Raw genomic sequence first — 19726 nt, forward strand, 5'->3', positions numbered from 1 at the left:
ATATTCCGTGGGTTTAGACAAATGTACTGTGACAGGTATTATTATACAGAGTGTTGTCACTGCCCTGAAAAGCCTCTGTGCTTTCCTATTCATCCTGTTCCTGCAGCCCCCCTTACACTGACAACCATTAAAATTATATAGTTTCCTGTGCCTTTTCCAGAATGTCAAAGAGTAGAAACTATACAGTAAACAGCCTCCTTAGATTGGCTTCTTCCACTTAGTAATATACATTTAACATTCTTCCATGGCTTTGTCTGGCTTAATAGCTCATTTGTTTTTAGTACTGAATTATATTCCATTATCTGGCTGTGGCACAGTTTATCCATCCACCTACTAAAGGACATGTTGGTTGCTTCCAAATTTTGGCAGTTATGAATAAATCTGCTATAAACATCCATGTGTAGGTTTTTGGGTAGCCATATGTTTTCAGCTTCTTTGGGTAAATACCAAGGAGCACAGTTTCTGGATTGTATGGTAAGGTTATATTTAGTTTTATAAGTAACCACCAAATCGTCTTCCCAAGTAGCTGTACCATTTTTCATTCCCATCAGCAATGAATGCAAATTCCTGTTGCTCCACGTCCTCACCAGCATTTGGTGTTGTAGTGTTCTGGATTTTACCCATTCTAATGGGTGTGTTACCAGCTGTTTTTTGATTTTTCATTAAAAATGTACTGTATGCTTTCTAAGTGGTAGATAATTCTGTGAATTCTTAAGAAGCAACTCCCAGATGGTATCTGAGATGAAAAACAATAACCAAAACCTATTGAGTATTGACTAAGTGTCATGTCTTGTGTTAAGCACTTTATATGTTTTAATTTTTAATTTATTTAGTCCTCATACAAACTTCCTGAGTTAGATACCATGCCACTTTAGAATAAGGAAAGGAAGTCTAGGAGAGGAGAAGACATGTGCTTCAGGGCATCCAGTAAGTGAATGACAGAGCTGAGAGTGGAGTCCAGAGATTGGCTCCATAGCCTTTGCCTTTGCCTTCTATGCTGTACCGTACCACAGCACGTCATGCCACATCGGATCCTATCAGCCACTATTAAGAGCAGTGATGTCCTATTAGAACCCAGTCATTTTTATACTTAGTGTTGTTCCTCAAGTATCATCCAATAGTAAACCCTCATACACCTTTTTATAGTCATTACTACCAAAAAGTTAGGTGGTACTTTTTAAAATCACTTTCAAAAGGACAAAATTTGGGGGGGAGTGACATATTGTCACTGAGGAAAGTGACAAGATACTACATTATCAATTGATTCAACCAATTCCCCAAGAGAGACTGTAGGCCTCGTTCTGTGGTAGGCATTGGGATGCCACATAAGAGACCGTACCACAAGAATGTACATAGTTCAGTGATAGGTGTGCAAATAAGCACTACAGGGCAATATGTGTGAGTTTTGAGGTAGAAGGGAATCCAAGGTACCTTGGGAACTTGATTGAGCTACCTACAACAGCCAGTGAACTGGGTCTTCCCCAGTAGGTAATGGAAGGCTGCTCTTTAGTTAAAGGGATTAGGTTCTCCAAAAGTGTGTGTTAAGATAAATAGTTGCCCAAATAGTTGCCCAAAATAAAAGATAATAGCGATTTAAACAATAAGTGAGTTAATTGGAGATCATCAAACTTGGTTTAGTTGCTCCATGGTGTATCTCTGGTCTCCTATCTTTCTACCTTCTTATTTGTTGGCATTTCATATTCACGTGTTTTACCTCGTTGTCACAAGATGGATGCTGTCACTCCAAACAGAACCAATGTAGGAAGTTGACAAGAGTGGTAGTGAAAAAGATCTTTTCCTGTAGTGGAACTATTCTTCTATTAACAAAGAAGAGAGGCTATGAGACTCTACAGGCCAGATCCTGGCACTTTATAGTCACAAAAGATTTATAAATCAGAATGTCCATTTCTTTGAATGTTAATAATTGGCTGTACTTAGAGTAACATCTAACATCACTTCCTATTTAGAATCCAGTTTGGAAAGAAACAATGTTTGGTAGGTTGCTTCTAAGACTAAATAAGTATTGTCAGAAGCCTGTGTACTAATGTTCCCAAGGTCAAATAAGTTAAAATCTTTTGGACTTGGCCACAGCTTTCTTTTTTGTGGGACTTGTCAGTATCTTTAGTATGTTTATGAGTTCTATGAATTCCCAAGCATGCATTATTGGATCAATGTGGTGCTTCAATTTAGTAAGCATTTAACAAACAGGGTAATGTTTTGTTTGTGGGCACATTGCAAGTATAAACTACTGTTAGCCTACCCAGTAGAAAAAAAAATAGCCTTTGAAGCAACCCTCAGAAAGAATCTTACCTCAGAGGTAGTTACTCAGAAATTTTGAATGCCACTATAGTAATCTACACCATAGGTTTTGCAAAAAGGAAATAAGAATACTTTTTTATTGTTAAAATTAGTGGTTTTCAGATATATTATGAGCCAGAATGACTGCATGGTCTCACCAACCTTCCTTGAACAAGGAGGACAGTGAAGTCATTCACCTAATCTCTTTGGTCCTCAAGGTCCTGTACCCACACTTCATAGAGGGCTCTATCACATGACACAGTCCTATAGTGTGTTTGTGTAGCAACCAGCGGACTGTAGTCTAGCCAGTCTTAGGCAGAGTGAATATTTTATGCAAGGGGCTTATGCAAGACCTCAAAGGCAGAATGGGGCTTTCCAGAGCTTATAAGAGCAGTATGCATCCCCATTTTTCATGCTTATTTGCTATTACATACATGTGTGTTTGGAAGAATGTGGTCTAAGACTTGCTTGCATTAAGAGTTCTTATTTGGCAATAGAAATGTGAGGTGGAGTGGAAGACACATCCGAAAGCTTAGGAAATATTGGTGAAAATATTCAAGACACCAGCACAACCATTTTGCATGGTCAGATGGACTTAGGGTATTCACCATGAAATGCTTTCATTGTGGTACAACTCATGGAATTATTGTTCTCAGAAACCCACTTTGGGAAATAAACCCACAAGCAGGGAGTTAATTTTTTAGGTGATATTTCCATTAGTTTAGAGTAGACTGGGATAGTTGCTCTAGTTCTTTTCTGATGGTTGTTTTTTGATTTTCTGATACGTGATATAATTTATAAGTAAAGTATTAGGCATCATAGCAAAATCTCATTTGATTTTAATGAGCTGTTTTTATTTGAAAAGAGTAAAATTGAGGAAGTTTGGGAAAAAATGAAGTATCTGGTCATTCTACCTATGCACTGATAGCAGATATGTGGATGAAAAATGAAGGATATAAGGCATTATCTGTATGTTTCTATGTATTTAAATGCTTCCTATTTATAGAGTGACATTTAGATGACTGAAATTTTTGCTTTCAGAAGCATGATGCTGTAAGGCCCATCCTAAGATAGAAAGTCCTTTGTAGCCAGAACATTCACTGCTTTTCTATGGCATCTACAACCAGTACACATCTAGTAATCAAAAGGAGAGCCGCATGGAATAAATACAGTAGTTGACTTCTGCCCAAATCCTTTTGAAAAGAGGAAGTGGAGCCTTTCTGCTCTTTGACACACAAAAGCACATTGCTTTGTAATGGATTCCACAGAAAAAGCAAAATCCAAACAAAGCAACATCTTTTTGCTGTAACCTATGTACAATGTAAGTGAGATGCCAAGTATGCAAATGGTGGGAGGGAAGAAATGCACTTTCATTACCCCCGTTATTGGATCTTTTTTAGAAATATGAGTAGTAATTGCCCATGAGTTAGATGATTGATGTATACCACTTTTTTCTTCTTCCTCTTCACCTTTAATGTTTGAGTCTCAGGCTAATTTTTATATGCTACTTCTTTGATTATTTCTTTCTTCATAAAAGATGGTATGGTGGTCTGAGAACCAGACCCATCTTCTTTTTTTTATAATAAATTTATTTTTTATTGGTGTTCAATTTACCAACAAACAGGATAACACCCAGTGCTCATCCCATCAAGTGCCCCCCTCAGTGCCCGTCACCCAGTCACCCCCACCCCCTGCCCTCCTCTCCTTCCACCACCCCTAGTTTGTTTCCCAGAGTTAGGAGTCTTTATGTTCTGTCTCCCTTTCTGATATTTCCCACACATTTCTTCTCCCTTCCCTTATATTCCCTTTCACTATTATTTATATTCCCCAAATGAATGAGAACTTATAATGTTTGTCCTTCTCCGATTGACTTACTTCACTCAGCATAATACCCTCCAGTTCCATCCACGTTGAAGCAAATGGTGGGTATCTGTCGTTTCTAATGGCTGAGTAATATTCCATTGTATACATATACCACATCTTTTTTATCCATTCATCTTTCGATGGACACCGAGGCTCCTTCCACAGTTTGGCTATTGCAGACCCATCTTCTATCAGCCCAAGGCATCAGGGTGAAATATAATCACAGTTCCCCACTGCTAGGTCAGTTGTCTCTTATTAGACATCAGTAAGACTTTCTCATGTCCATTATGAGCTCAGTTTTGAAAGCAAAGCTGGGTCCATCCATTTATTCTTGTGGTCCAGGTGCAAGTGGAATCAGTGCCATTTTGCAGCAATTTCTACCAAGTAGACAATGTATAGTCCCAATTTGGCATGTGCAGCTGCAAAACTAGATATTCATCCTACCCCCCCACCTCCCATGCATTCTAGCCCCTTGACTGAGACCTTATTATGTATGAATTTACCAGTCTAATGAGCTCCCCCTTCACTATTAGATAGGGATCTTGTTTAGTTGTCTTTGTGGCTCCATTTCCTTCCACCCTTCCCCAGGACCTGGGCCAGTGCTCTATCCAAGTAGGCTCTAGATGTTTGTTGACTAAATACTTCTGAAACACTGTTTAGGGCACTGGTGAGGGGGTGGGGAAAATTGCTTTGCTGGAGCTGTACATGAAGGGGGAGGCTTAATTCTACAGGGCTGGAATGAAATAAAGTGGGAGGATGAAGGATGTTTGAAAAACTGGGGGTGGAAGTCACTAGGGAAAAAAGATATGCAAAGGGGAATTTTGTGTTCTATTTTGGAGTTAAATTCATCAAGACTATATAAACCTCAATGCATCAAAAGTGATACCACCTCATAAGTCTTGGACCGTACCATCTAATCGGTAGTCAGTAGTTACATGTGGCTATTTAAATTTAGATTAATTAGAATTAAATAAAAATAAAAATCTATTCCTAACACTAATCATATTTTAAAGGTCAGCTGCCACATATAACTAGTGACTGCTGTATAAGGCAACACAGATGTATAGCCTTTCAATCATCTCCAAAAAACTATGTCAGACAGCACTGCTCTAGGGGATATCATTTTGTCTATCCTTTATTCATTCATTCTATAAATATTAACTGAGCACCTACTTTGTTCCTGGCACTGCAAGGAGAAAGGGCTGCAATGCCAGAATAGCTGGAAGAGACTCTTGTTAGGCTGCTCATTCACTGTGTAACCTTGGGCAAGTCACTTACTTGCCTGTGCTTTTGTTTAATCACTTGTAAAATGAAAATAATAAAATTAACTCATAACGTTGTTATGAGGATTAAGTGCTTTTGTTTGTGTGTGCATGTATGTATATGTGTATGAATGTACATACATGTGTGTGCATGTGAGTATATATGTGTGTGTGCATAATTGTATATTGTGTGTGCATACATAAACGTATGTTAGAACCATTTTTGGCACATATTCTGTGCTTTGTCAGTAAGAGCTGTTACTAACACTGTAAGTATTTATTACAGAGCAATGAACAAAACAACTATGGTTCATGCTGTCCTGGAATTTACCATCTAGTGGGAGCAGCAGACAATAAATCATTAAAAATTAATAATTACCAACTATGTCAAGAACTGGAAGGAAATGAATGGGGTGAAGCCAGAGAGCATAACAGGGGAAAAACTACCTAGAAACTTCTCAGAGGTGGTAACATTTAAGAAAAAAAGAAAAGAGGAGAAATGCCATTCTTGCAAAGGGAGGAGGAGGAGAGGACCGAGACAGACAAAAGCACACCATGAAGGAGGACAGTGTGACTATAGCACAGCAGGAAAGGCCGAGGTTCTAGATAATGTTTGGAGGAGAGGAAAAGAAGGCTGAAAGCAGTGGTGCAGAATGTGCACTAGGTGACGTATATTTATATTATATGTAAAATGACCACTCTGGGAGCTGGTTAGCAGAGTCTATTAGAAGTCTATTTCAATAGATCAGGAGGGGAGGGGGATGATTTAAACTCAGACAGTAGGCACGCAAGTGAAAAGAAATGAGCAGATTCTAGATATATTTGACAGAATCAAGGAGACTTGCTGATGGATTATATGTAGTTGGTAAGAGGGAGGCATCCAGGCCAATGCTCAGATTTTTTTACTTGATTAACTAAGTCAATAGTAGTTTCATTTACTGTAGTAACTGATACCTCTAGAGAACATTTTTGAGATAGAAAAACCAAAACTATTGATGATATGTAGTCTGCTAGATATGGAAGTCTGGTGTCCACATGAATGACTGGATTTGAGATAGGCACATGGTTATCATTAGTTCACAGATGAAAGTCCCCAACAAAACAACAATTTGGCTGAAGAAAATTTATCTATTTATTTAGATCTCTCTCTCTCTGTATGTGTGTGTGTATACATATATATGTATATATATGTATATATGTATGTGTGTGTGTATATGTAAACCTTAAGTCCTCCAAGTCTCTGGAAATTGTTTTAATGGCATATAGTTAATGGAGAAATTTCATTCAAATAAATTTACTAAATCTCAGTAAGCACAGTAAAAGTCTGTGACATTTGAGTCGTGATGTCCACTTCCCAGCTACATCTTATGTAATTACCATTAAAAGGGTAAGCCTCCAGCATTTTTCACCCTCTCTCAAAAGTGCCATGTTTCAGAAGTTGTATTCACAGTGGACTGGAGTCCTCATGTAGCCCCAACTTATGGGATAGAAGCTAACTGCCAGATATAACAAGTCAGTAGTACTGGACTCTAGTCATCTGAGCAGCTTCCAGTAGACTAGGAGTCCCATGCTAGGAGGGTCAAGCCAAGAAGAATAGGGGCCACCATCCTTCCCCAATGCCTGATTATAGTCATAGAGCAGAAATGTCACTCTTGGAGAAGTGAGCATTCTGAACTCTTGTTTAGTGGCATAGAGCTTCAGTCCGGGATGGAGAGGCAGACCACTATAGTTCTGACTGAGGAGAGTGACCTTATTTGGAATAAAACGTGGTGAATTCTGTGCCTAGGATGTTGTTGAAAACAATGGTGATCTTGGTAGAGAGCAATTAAAATGCCAATAGCTACAAGATTTTGGCAGCAATGAGTAAGACAGTAGAGCAATCAGAAGTTTAACAGAAAGAACATAGGAATAGACAACCAAGAAGAGCCCTCCTGGCAACATAGGCAACTTTGGGGGCTGGAAATGTAGCACAGAAGTAGTGGACTGTATGTAGCCAGTAGTAATCTGAACAGGACATGGGGCAGACTGAAATCATTTCCAAGTTCCACAGAGAAAAATAAAATAAATACAAAGGGTACAAGCTGGCACAGGCACAGGGGGCTTAAGGACAACCTCTAACCAAACACTCGCTGAGCAATAAGCTCCTTGAACCCAGGAGCAACTTCTAAGAAAGGAGGCTTCAAAATAAAAGCACACATATCTCTGGTAATCTGGAAGACCATGTGTATGTGTAAGGCTGAATTCTCTCAGGAGTGAATGGAGAGGGATAATCAAAGCTACTAGTCCTTGGATAAACAGGGTACAAAAATGTAAACTTCTTCATCTGTGAAAGTACTGTCATTGTGCTACCCACATATTTAGTGGTAAAGGCAAAAAACTAATTGCCAATAGGGATTAAGCGTGACCTTTGACCAACAAGTGGCTTATGCCAATTAGTTAGTGACCCTGAAATAACCAGGCTAAAAGGCAAAACAAACAAACAAAAAAACAAAACAGACAAACAAACAAACAAAAAAAAAAACAGGAGTGATACCAGAGATTGCACACTGGATAGAAATCAAGTTCACAGAGTTAGTTTAACCAAGTTTCTAAACAAATAACTCAATGAGAAAACAGGAATAATATCAATCCCTATGTGCAGAGGCAGATGTGGAATCAGTATCCAGAGTTGCTATAATATATTATCTAAAGTCTTCAGTTTTCAACAAAAAAATTACAAGATACTCAAGCAGAAAAGTGTGACCTATACAATAGGGAAAAATAAGGCATTAGTAACTATGTTTAAGGAATTCAGATGTTGAACTTAGCAGACAGACTTTAAAGCAGCTATTATAAATGTGCTCAAAGGACTAAAGAAGAGCATGTCTAAGGAATTAAAGGCAGCTATGAGAACAATGTCTTTTCCCATAAAAATCAGTAAGGAGATATAAATTATAAAAAGTGAACCAAATATAAATTATTTAGTTGAAAAATATACTAATAGAAATGAAAAAGTTTCTATAGGAGTTCAAAAATAGATTTTCTCTGGCAGAAAAAAAGGATCTGGAAATTTGAAGTAGATTGATAAAGATCATGCAATCTAAAAAGCAGAAAAATAAAATGAAAAATGAACAGACCATAAAAAAAATGTAGGCCATAATTAAACATCAATATGTGTGTAATGAAAGTACCAGAAAGAAAGAAGAGGCTGAAAAAATATTTAAAGAACTGAGAGCTAAATCTTCCCAAATTTAATGAAAAGAAATCTGTACACCCAAGAGGCTCCATAAGGATGATAAACACAAATAGACCCCAATCAGACACATGATAGTAAAATATTTGAAAGTCAAATATAAAGAGAACATCTTGAAAGCAGCGACAAATGACTCATCACATACAAGAGAATGCCAAGATAGACAGCTAACTTTTGATTACAAACAGTGAAGGCCAGAAGGCAATGGGTGGACATTTTTTAAAGTGATGGGAGAAAACACTATCAACCAAGAATCAGCAAAAACCCTTTTGAAGATGATAGCAAAGTAAATATATTCTGAGAGATTTTGTTGATAGACTTGCCATATAAGAAAAACTAAAGGAAGTTAGGCTGAAAAGAAGTAGCATCAGACAAATAATTTGAACCCACACACCAAAAACATGGATGGGCAATAAAGGTGATTATAAAAGATGATGTAGAGTGACGTCATGGAAGATGATGGAATAGGAAACTTCAGGAACCAGTCCTGCCACAAAACAAAACAAAAACAAAAACAAACTTTTGAGAAGGAATTTATAGTCAGAATCAACTATTTTGGAAATATGAGGTCTGGTCAAAGTATGGCATTATCTAGGTGAGTCCTTAATGAGGTAAGAGGCTGGTAAATTTTGATGTGACTTTTGCATGGAATGCAAAACAGAAGCTACCGTCTTCCATTTTCCGGCCCTGCATCAGGTGGCTGTGGGGATGACAACGCATGTTTCTGGTGTGCCTTAAAGCTGTCAGGATGTACAATAAGCACCTTGTTTTTCAAGGATCAGGATTATATGTGTCGATTTACCTTGTAGATTACAGTGGGAGCATTGCAGGAGCTGGTCGTTGTTGCAACTGTCTTATGCTGAAGCAGCTTCAGGGCAGCATTTGTCAGGGAATTAAAAGAACAGAATGCTTTTCATTTCTCTCTCTTTATTGGATCCCTGCATTCAAGGAATCTCTGTTAGGCCGCTAGCCAACTGTTGAGATAACAGAATGGAGACTTTAGTGAGTGCTCACACATGACAGGAAAAATGGTCCTTGCAAAAATAGTTTAGAGAAGTCACTAAACAGACAGATGACTATATCCTTCTGAGCAACATCAGCAATCTCTGGGGAACAGGGGGAATCTGATTCCTAGAAGTACAACATTATATAAAAAAGTCCAGTTCTCAACAAAAAATTACAAAGCATACAAAGAATCAGATATGTGTGGTCTGTTCACAGAGGAAAAAATAAACATGATATACCTCAAAAAAAAAAAAAAAAAAAAAAGCCTAGATCCTGGACATACCAGACAAGACTTTACATGAGCTCTACTAATATATGTGAAGAGCTGAAGGAATCAATACACAAAGACCTAAAGACAATTGAGAGACCAGTATGTGAACAAGTCATCAACTATCAATTAATATAGAATTTTTAAAAAGGAACTAAATAGAAATGCCAGAAAAATTCAAAAGTTAAAATGAAAAATGAACAAAAAATGCTCAACAGCAGTTTTAAACAGGCAGAAGAAAGAATCTTCACAAAGATAAAACCACTGAAATGACTAAGTCTGAGGAGCAGAGAAAAGAAGGAATGAAAAAAATGAAGAGAGCCTATAAAGGATAGAATACCATCAAAAGTACCAACACAAGCCTTATGGAAGTCCTAGAAGGAGAAAGGAGAAAAGGGGACAGAAAAAAACATTTGAAGAAATAATGGAAAACTTCCTAATTTTTATTAATTACATCAATATACACATCCAAGAAACTCAAAAAACTCCAAGCAGAAAGAACTAAAAGAGAGCCACATAAAAAAACATTCTAATCAACATGTCAAAAGCCAAGACAAATATTAAAAGTAGCAAGAGAAGTGACTCATCACATATAAGGGATCCATAAGAAGAGTATCAGCCAGTTTCTCTTCTGAAAGCATGAGGCCAGAGGCAGTGGGATGATATATTTATTATGCTGAAAGAAAAAAAATAACGTCAAGTAAGAATTCTATGTCTGATAAAATAATCCTTTAGAAACAGGGAAGAAATTAAGATGTTCCAAGATACTAAAGTTAAGGGAATTTATCACTATTACACCTGCCCTATAAAAAAATGCTAAAAATAAACCTAGAAGTACAGTTATACCATAGTAAAAGTAATTGCATAAAAGGTAATATTCTGGGTTTGTTGCTTGTTTCCTGTATTATTTAAAAGACCAATGCATAGGCAGTAATATAAATCTATGTTAATGGGCACACAATATATAAAGTTGTAATTTGTGACAATAATAACACAAAGGTGAGGTGGAAGACTGGATAGGACCAGAGTTAATGTATACTATTGAAGCCAAGTTGGTATAATTCAAACTAGACTGGTAAATATGTAAGGGTAACTAAAATTTCCATAGTAGCCATTAAGAAAATAACTAAGAATTGTACAATAAGGGAATGAAGAAGGAATTAAAAAACAGCATGTTCGAAAAAAATCAAACATAAGCAAAGTTGGTACTGGAGAAACTGAAGAACAAAAATAACATAAGACATATGTAAAATAAATAGCAAAGTGGCTGAACTAAGACCTTCATTATCAGTAATAATTATAAATGTAAATCAATTAAACTCAATAATGAAAAGGCAGAGATTGATATAATGGATTTTAAAAAATGTTTTATACATACACCCTATGTTTATTGCAGTATTATTTACAATAGCCAAACTATGGAAGCAGCCCAAGTGCCCATCAATAAATGAATGGATAAAAATGTGGTATATATGTATATAATGGAATATTATTCAGCTATTAAAAATAATGAAAGTTTGCTATTTGCAATAATATAGAGTTCAAGAGTATAATGCTAAGCATAATAAGTCAGTCAGGGAAAGGCATATATCACATGATCTCACTCATATGTGGAATTTAAGAAACAAAACAAATGAGCAAAGGAAAAAACAGAGACAAACCAAGAAACAGACAAACCAAGAAACAGAAACTATAGAGAACAAATTGATGGTTATCAGAGGGGAGGTGAGTGAGGGATAAGGGAAATAAGGGATGGGGGTTAAAGAGTACACTTATCATGATGAAAAAAATTTAAATATGTTCTGTTTACAAAAGATTTACTTTGGATCCAAAGATACAGATAACCAAAGGGGACCTGGGGCTTTATACTAATACCAGAAAAAGTAGATATAAGTAAAAAATTGTTACAAGAGACAAAGAAAAACATCATGTAGTGATAAAAGGGTAAATTTGTCAAGAAGATATAATAATTATAAGCATATACACACTAAACAAGAGTCCAAAAATATGTGAAGCACATATTGACAAAATAGGGAGAAATAGACAGTTCTACAAAAATAGTTGGAGACTTCAATACTCCACTTCCAAAAATGAATAGAACATATTCCCAAAAGACAAACAAGGAAATAGAGAACTAGAACAATACTACAAACTAATTAAATCTAGTAGACACAAAGAACATTTCATTCAACATCAGCAGAATAAGCACTCTTCTTAAATTCACACAGAACACTCTCCAAAATAGGCCATATGTTAGGGCATAAAACAAATCTCTAAATTGAAAAAAACATCAAAATAGTAAATAATATCTTCTCCAATCACACTGGGATGAAGTTGGAAAGCAGTAAGAGAAAGAAAATCTGGAAATTTGCAAATATGTGGCAACTAAATAACATATACTCTTAAACAACCATTGGGTCAAAGATTAAGTCACTAGGGAAATTAGAAAATACTTTGAGAATGAAAAGTAAACACAACATACTAAAATTTATAGGATGCAGTGAAAGCAGAGGGAGATTTAGAACTTAAAATACCTTTGTTAAAAATAAATATCTCAAATTAACAACCTAATTTAACACCATAAGGGACTAGGAAAAGAGCAAACTAAACCCAAAGGTAGCAGAAAGAAGGAAATAATAAAGATTAGAGCAGAGATAAATAAAAGAATAGAAAATGCAATCGATGAGACCAGTAGTTCTTGAAAAGATCAACAAACTTGGCAAAATTTAGCTGTACCAAGAAATCATAGTAGATACAAATAACTAAAATAAGAAATACAAGGGGAGGTATTGTTATTGACTTTATAGAAATGAAATGATTGTAAGAAGATACTATGAACAATTGTAAGCCACCATTTTAAATAACGTAGATGAAACCAAAAAAAATCCTTAAAATCACACAAATTACCAAAATTAACTCAAGAATAAAATAGCAAATCTCAACAGACCTAGAACAAATAAAGAATTTGAATTGGTAGTAAGCAAATCTCAATAAAGAAAAACCCAAGACCAGATGGCTTCACTGGTGAATTTTACCAAACATTTAAAGAATTAACATCAATCCTTCTTAAACTCTTCCAAAAATTTGAAAAGGAATACTACCTGATACAATCTATGCAGTCAGCATTGCTTTGGTAACAAAACCAAGCATACCACAAGAAAACTACAAACCAATAGCTCTTAAATATAGATGCAAACAGCAACAAAATGCTAACAAATCAAATACAACAACAGGTTAAAAGGATTTATATACGGTGCCCAAATAGAATTTATCCCAGGAATTCAAACATGCTTTTAAACATAAAAGAATTAATCAAGGTGGTATATCATATTGATAGAATTAGAAAGCAAAACCACATAATCTTTTTAATAGATTCAGAAAAAGGATTTGACAAATTCAACGTCCTTTCATGCTAAAAAATTCTTATAAATTAGGAATAGAATGGAACTTTCATTACACGATAAAGGGCATTTACCAAAAATCTATAGCTGGTATCAGTCCCATTGGTGAAAGACTGAGAACTTTACTTCTAAGATCAGGAACAAAAGACGGATGCAGGCTTTCACCACTACTGTTGCACATCATACTGGAAGTCCTAGCCAAAGCAATTAGGCAAGAGAGGGGAAAAAAGGCATCTAAATTAAAAAGGAAGAAGTAAAACTACTGCTATTTGCACATGAAATGATTCTATACAGTGAAAAGCCCAAAGAATACACACATAAAAAATATTAGAACTAATAAAGAAGTTCAGTAAATTTGCTGGATACATAATCACAGAAATATCAGTTATGTTTCTATACAACAATGAACAATCTAAAAAGAAAATTAAGAAAATAATTCTATTTATTATAGCATCCAAAATAGTAAAATACCTAGGAGTTAATATACCCAGGGTGGTGAAAGACCTACACATTGACAATTACAAAACGCGGCTGAAAAAAAAATTGAAGATCTGATTAAATGAGAAAGGATTTTGTGTTCATGAATTGAAAGATTTACTGTTAGTAAGACGCCAATATTCCCCAAACCAACCTACGAAGTCATTGCATCCTGATCAGAGTTCCAGTGGCCTTCTTGCAGAAATGGGAAGGCATTCCTCAAATCCATATGGAATGGAAGTGGCCTCAAATAGATTAAATAATATTGAAAAAAGTAAAACAAAGTGGAAGAGTCACACTTTCTGTTTCAAAACTTATTATAATGCTATAGTAATCAAAATAGTGTGTACTGGCAGAAAGATAGATATATAGACCAAAGGAAAAGAATTGAGGGTTCAGAAATAAGCCCAAATATCTACAGCCAATTGACTTTCAACAAGAGTACCAAAATCATTCAATGGGGTCAGAACAGTCTGTTCAACAAATGGTGCTGGAACAGCTGAAAGCATATGGGAAAGAATGAAGTTGGACCCCTGTTGCATTCCATATATAAAAATTAGCTAAAAATGATCAACAGCCTAAATGCCTGAATTAAAACCATAATATTATCATAGATTAAAGCACAAGGATAAATTTTCACGACCTCATTTTGGTAGTGGATTCTCATATTTTATATCAAAAGCATGAGCAACAAAAGAAAAATAATAAATGAATTTGATTTCATAGAAGTGAAAGACTTTCATACGTCAAAGGCCATTATCAAGAAAGTGAAAAGACAATCTAAACAATGGAAGAAAATATTTACAAATCCTATATCTGATAAGGGACACTTGAATATTCAATAAATAAAGTATTCTTACAATTCAAAAACACAATGACAACCCATTTAAAAAAAATCAAAGGGCTTAAATAGTTATTTCTTTTAAAAAGATATTCCAATGACCCAAAACACACACAAAGATGTTCAATATCAACGAGATATGACTTCATACCCATTAAGATGGCTATGAAGAAGGGGGCGGGGGAGACCAAGAATACTAAGTATTGACTAGGTTGTGGAGAAATAGGAGCACTTGTATACTGCTGGCGAGAATGTAAAATGGTGCATCCACTATGGATATCATTTGGTAGTTCCTCAGAAAGTGAAACAGAATTACTTAAATGACCCAGTAATTTACTTCTGAGTATATAGCTAAGAGAAATGAAAAAATTCTGTACAGAAACTAGTACATGAATGTTGATAGCAATATTATGCACTCTACCCAAAAGATGGAACTCATAATCAAATTACAAAAGGCAGGAGGAACAGAGCTACATCGGAGTAAAGTTTCTGTTTTTCCCTGGAATTAAGGTACTATAAATATTAAATAGACTTTGCTAAGCTAAGATGTACATTTTAAACCCTAGAATAACCACTAAGAAATATTTTTAACATAAAGAAATATTATTAGTGAAATAAAAATGTTACACCAGGAAATATCCATTAAATATACAAAGAAGATAGTAAAAGGGGAATAGAGAGACAAAGAAATTTGAGACAGAAAATGAAAGCCAAGTGGCAGATGTAAATCCAACTATATCAATAATTCCGTGTAATATGATCACACAACCCAATCAAAAGACAGAGTCTCAGATTGGACTAAAAAAACAGATCCAGCTATATGCTGTCTAGAGGAGATCATTTAGATTCAAAGATACAAATAGCTTGAAAGCACAGGTTTGGAAAAAGATATATCATGCAAATAGAAACTGTAAGGATGTGAAATGGCTATGCTAATATCAGACAAAAAAGACTTTAAAACAAGAGCTAGGAAAGGGTGAGCCCACCCAAGGAGAAAGTACTGCTTAGAGAAGAACAGGGACCCAAAGAGAAAGCACTGCTAGAAAAGAATAGAGAATTTGGGGTACAACTGTGGGAATTCTCAAATGTAAAGGTAGGAGAAAGGGCAAGTACCTTGAAAAGGAGACCGCCAAGCTACATTATTTTCCAGGCTTTTCCAAATCATGCTACAGTGTAAGCACGCACATTAGAATCTTTCAGCATTAGCCCTAAGACTGCATGCAGTTGAACTGATCGTTCACTCTTTGACCCACCTTAATTTACCACATAAGGAAAAGAAAGACACGAACAGCGACTTCCCCAAAGTCAGAGAAGCATAGTAACAGAGATGAAACTAAACACCACACACACACACACACACACACACACACACACACCCTTCAACAATTTCAACAATACAGGTGCAGTGTCTCACTTTTCCTTCTTCTCTAGTATTCAATAAATCTTTCCTTGTTTTGAGAACCTTCAGGATAGACTCTCAAGGTGCAGCCTGTTTAGGGTCCTAAGTGAAGTATCTCAAGATTTTAAATCAATGAAATTAATTTGGGTTGACTGTATATTGGTCGTGTTATTGGGGATGACTAGTCGACTTTCCTGAATCTTTGTTTCCTCAGCTCTGAAATAAAGAAAACCATACTCAGAGAGAGATAATCATAAGGAATGAATGAGGACTACAAAATCCCTTAGAGCTTAGTGAGTATTTTAGGATCCCATCAGATTGGTTTGAAAACCACAGTCACTCTCTCTAACCTCTTGAGGACACCATGAAATATTCAAAATGTAATGCCTCTGCATTGCAAACATAACCTCCACAGATAGAAAGATGCAATTTTTGAAAGTCCAGTGAAAACACAGGGCTGTATTTCAGATGCTACAGAAGAAAACCCCAAAATTCTCAAAGTTTCTGGTGGAGATTCCAACCATAGTACAGGTTTCGTTAGCATCTACCATAGAACTGATCACACTAATAATCACAGTCTTGAAATGAAAATGCCAGTGATTCTATAATCCCAGAATGTTAAAGTGCTTTAAACATGCTAAAGGCCCTTAGTGGATGCCCATGTGTGGTTTTTACTTGGGTACATCATCTACAGTCAAATCCTCTCAACCTTAAGCAGTCAATTAGAGGTCAACGGAGCTAAGCCTAGTTTATATCCTTTGTAGCTGTATGTATTCCCGCTTGGTGTTTGCTATGATGAGAATCTGACCCCAGCATTACCCTAGATTCTACCATAGTGGAATCAGGTCAGCGTGTTAAAAAAAAAAAAAAGCTATTATATACAGTAATCATTTTTAGAATAGCAAATCAATACCACAATAAACACACACTCTGGTCAGAACTTATAAAGAATGATATGGGAGAAAATTTGGTACTCTGTGAAACCACAGGACCCCACTGGATTACACCACAGAGTCCCATGCAGTTTGGGCCATTTTTCAGCTTTACTTGGGGATTAATCAGGCACCTCCTTTTGCTGATACTATGGGAGATTGAGCTAAACATTTTATCACTCACAACCTATGACATTGCCCCAGGCTGGACTTAACCCATAAGTTTCATTTCTGGGCAACAGGAAAGCAAGTAGCTATGCACAATGGAAGACAGAGATTTGGGGGCTAGGTACTTAAAAAAAAAATTGTTGCTGTCAGTGGAAGAAAGAAAATTGCGGATGGAGTAGAGTTTCTGCTTTTATGCAGGAGAGATAAAATATTAAAATATGGACACATTTAGAATAGTTAAGGTACTAAATATAGTGGTTTTGACTCATTATTTGAAAATATTCTCCAGAGAACCCTGTAAGTGAAGTAAACTAAAGTTCTTAATGTACTTTCTTGGAGAAAATTGTCTTTGCTTAGTTTAGGTTGCCTAATGGAGAGTAAAGAACATCATTATTACTTAGAGTAGACAAAATTGAGAGGGAGAAAGAATAGAAAGAAAAGATAATCTTGATACATTTCATTGCCATTCTTCAAAACATCACATTTTAGCTTTTTTCCAATGGTGCTAATCAGCTTCTCAATTAAACCTGACAATTACTATTCAAAAAGAGAAAATAAATTTATTAACATTTACAGGGGAAGTTTTTCTCCCCAAGAATAACTCTTCTTGCCTATATATGGTTTCTTCTTGTAGGTTGGCATTTGCAATTTATTAATATTATATTAAAATATAATATCCATTCTTATTTTTCAATGATAGCAATCAGCTTTTCACAATGCATTTCTTTTTGGTATAAATACAGGGAAAGAGAGTCGAATTCATGAAAATCAATCTAAAAACACAATTTATTTTGATTAGAGCCTAATCTTTCCTTGAGTTTTCCTTATTACATTGTAAGTCCTTTATCCCTCAGATCTCTATTCATTAATACATTAAGCCAAAAATCATTAATAAGAGTCCTGCCTCATTATAAATTGCCAGAACTAGCTTTCCCTGCTGTAGTTTTACACTGACAATAGCTTCTGGGGAATAATAACATTTTCTTTAAATGTTCATACTTTACTGGGTCAGCATCATATTTTTAGGGACAAGTCCCCAAATCAGAGTGACTACTGAGTGTGTCCATTCAACAAAAATATAATTGCATAATATTTTTTAACAATAGCCTTGAGTGTGAAAGTATATCATCTTTCCAACTGCTTTTTCCCCATCATTAGCTATTCTTTCCAATAACCTTATGACAGAGGCCGCTATAAAAAAAAAGGCAGATCTAGAAAAAAGAATTATATAAAAAAGGGTTGTGTCAGAGACTACACATTGCCAATGTTAGTTCTGATGGGAGCAGGTGCCTTTCAATGATTCATCTCTTTTGATGGTCACTTATATCCCTGCATGGCTAATCAGATCAATAATGCTCCTTAAATTGCTTGGGAATCTGAAGTTGAGTTGACAGGAATAACATCCCTTCCTCTTCATTTTAGTCAAACCACTGAGCAACAGGCTTCCTGCAAGGTTACAAATTGGCAAAGTTTTGGTGTCAGATGTTCCAATTGTCCTTCCAGGGAGTAAATCATCCTTGGGCTCAGAATCACAGCCTTTCTTAATTTAAAAGGAACATAGTTCACAGGTTCTTAGCCTTGTTTTGGCTATAGACTCCTCCTCTGAGCCTCCAACATAAGCTAGGAATGGCATCTTCCCTCCCAAAATATTCTCACACAAAATTTTCTGCAGTTAGTGTCCATTCATAAAACTTACCCTTGTCTTTTCCTGTGATGAAATACAGATCAAGAAGCTGAGGTTAAATGTTCAAGTGCATGCCAAGTCCTAACTTGGTTCTCTTCAAATTGTTCTTTGCTACCTCTTGAGAGGGCTGAGGTAACCTCAGGTCTTTCTCATCTCTTCTACCAAATAACAGTACTCTGGTTCTAAATAACTTCAGCTTCATTCATCCTTTCAGCAGTATTTGTTGAGTTTTTCTATATGCCAAGCACTGTGTTGTTCATTCTTCTCTTCCATAGAGTGAAAACCAAAGAAGAAACAAAATGGCAGTCTAATCTATTGATCGTACCTTTTGGTGAAGTTCCAGAGAACATTGTTTCGCCCTTTCTATTCATCAGATGAAGATAACAGACCTCTAATACAGTTCTAACTCTGCTCAACAATCTTGACTGTTCTTCCAGGGCTCTTAAGACCAAAAGTAATTCCCTGTCTGGCATTGTAGTTTCATGCATACGTAGGAAACTTATGTTCAGACCCATCTTTCTAGATCCCCTTGCCCAAGACAAACCATTCAGTTCACTCCACAGCAAATCATTAAGAGTAACAAACAAACTAAAAACCCAGTACCATTGTTCATTCAAGCAATTTTCACCTTGAAATTTACTATAGTTCTATTTTTCAAGGCTTGGGTCTTATCACCTTTCTCTGTGAATCCTATCCTGATTACCTAACTTCAAGTTCCCCTCTTTCTCCTCTTAATTCCTACAGTTCATATGGCTATGCCCAAATGGGGGCTAATGGTTGATGGTGCTGTTTTATCTCATCATGCATATATGACTTAGCAACCCCAATATATTTAGCTCTTTCAGGACAGCTAGCATGTCTATGGTTCACTGTGTACTTTCCCTCAGTTGATGAAT

At 35.9% G+C, this 19726-nt stretch overlaps 2 protein-coding genes across 60 annotated transcripts in view; one reads left to right on the forward strand and one right to left on the reverse strand.

Annotated features, from left to right (window-relative positions):
• LOC144289792 (large ribosomal subunit protein eL27-like) overlaps positions 1-19726 on the forward strand; it is a 238157-nt gene that overhangs the window by 159550 nt on the left and 58881 nt on the right. The gene's annotated exons all lie outside the window — the stretch shown is intronic.
• LOC144289788 (uncharacterized) overlaps positions 1-19726 on the reverse strand; it is a 392823-nt gene that overhangs the window by 103326 nt on the left and 269771 nt on the right. The gene's annotated exons all lie outside the window — the stretch shown is intronic.

Source organism: Canis aureus, chromosome 19 (genome assembly GCF_053574225.1).
Source record: "Canis aureus isolate CA01 chromosome 19, VMU_Caureus_v.1.0, whole genome shotgun sequence".
Classification (NCBI taxonomy): Eukaryota; Metazoa; Chordata; class Mammalia; order Carnivora; family Canidae; genus Canis; species Canis aureus.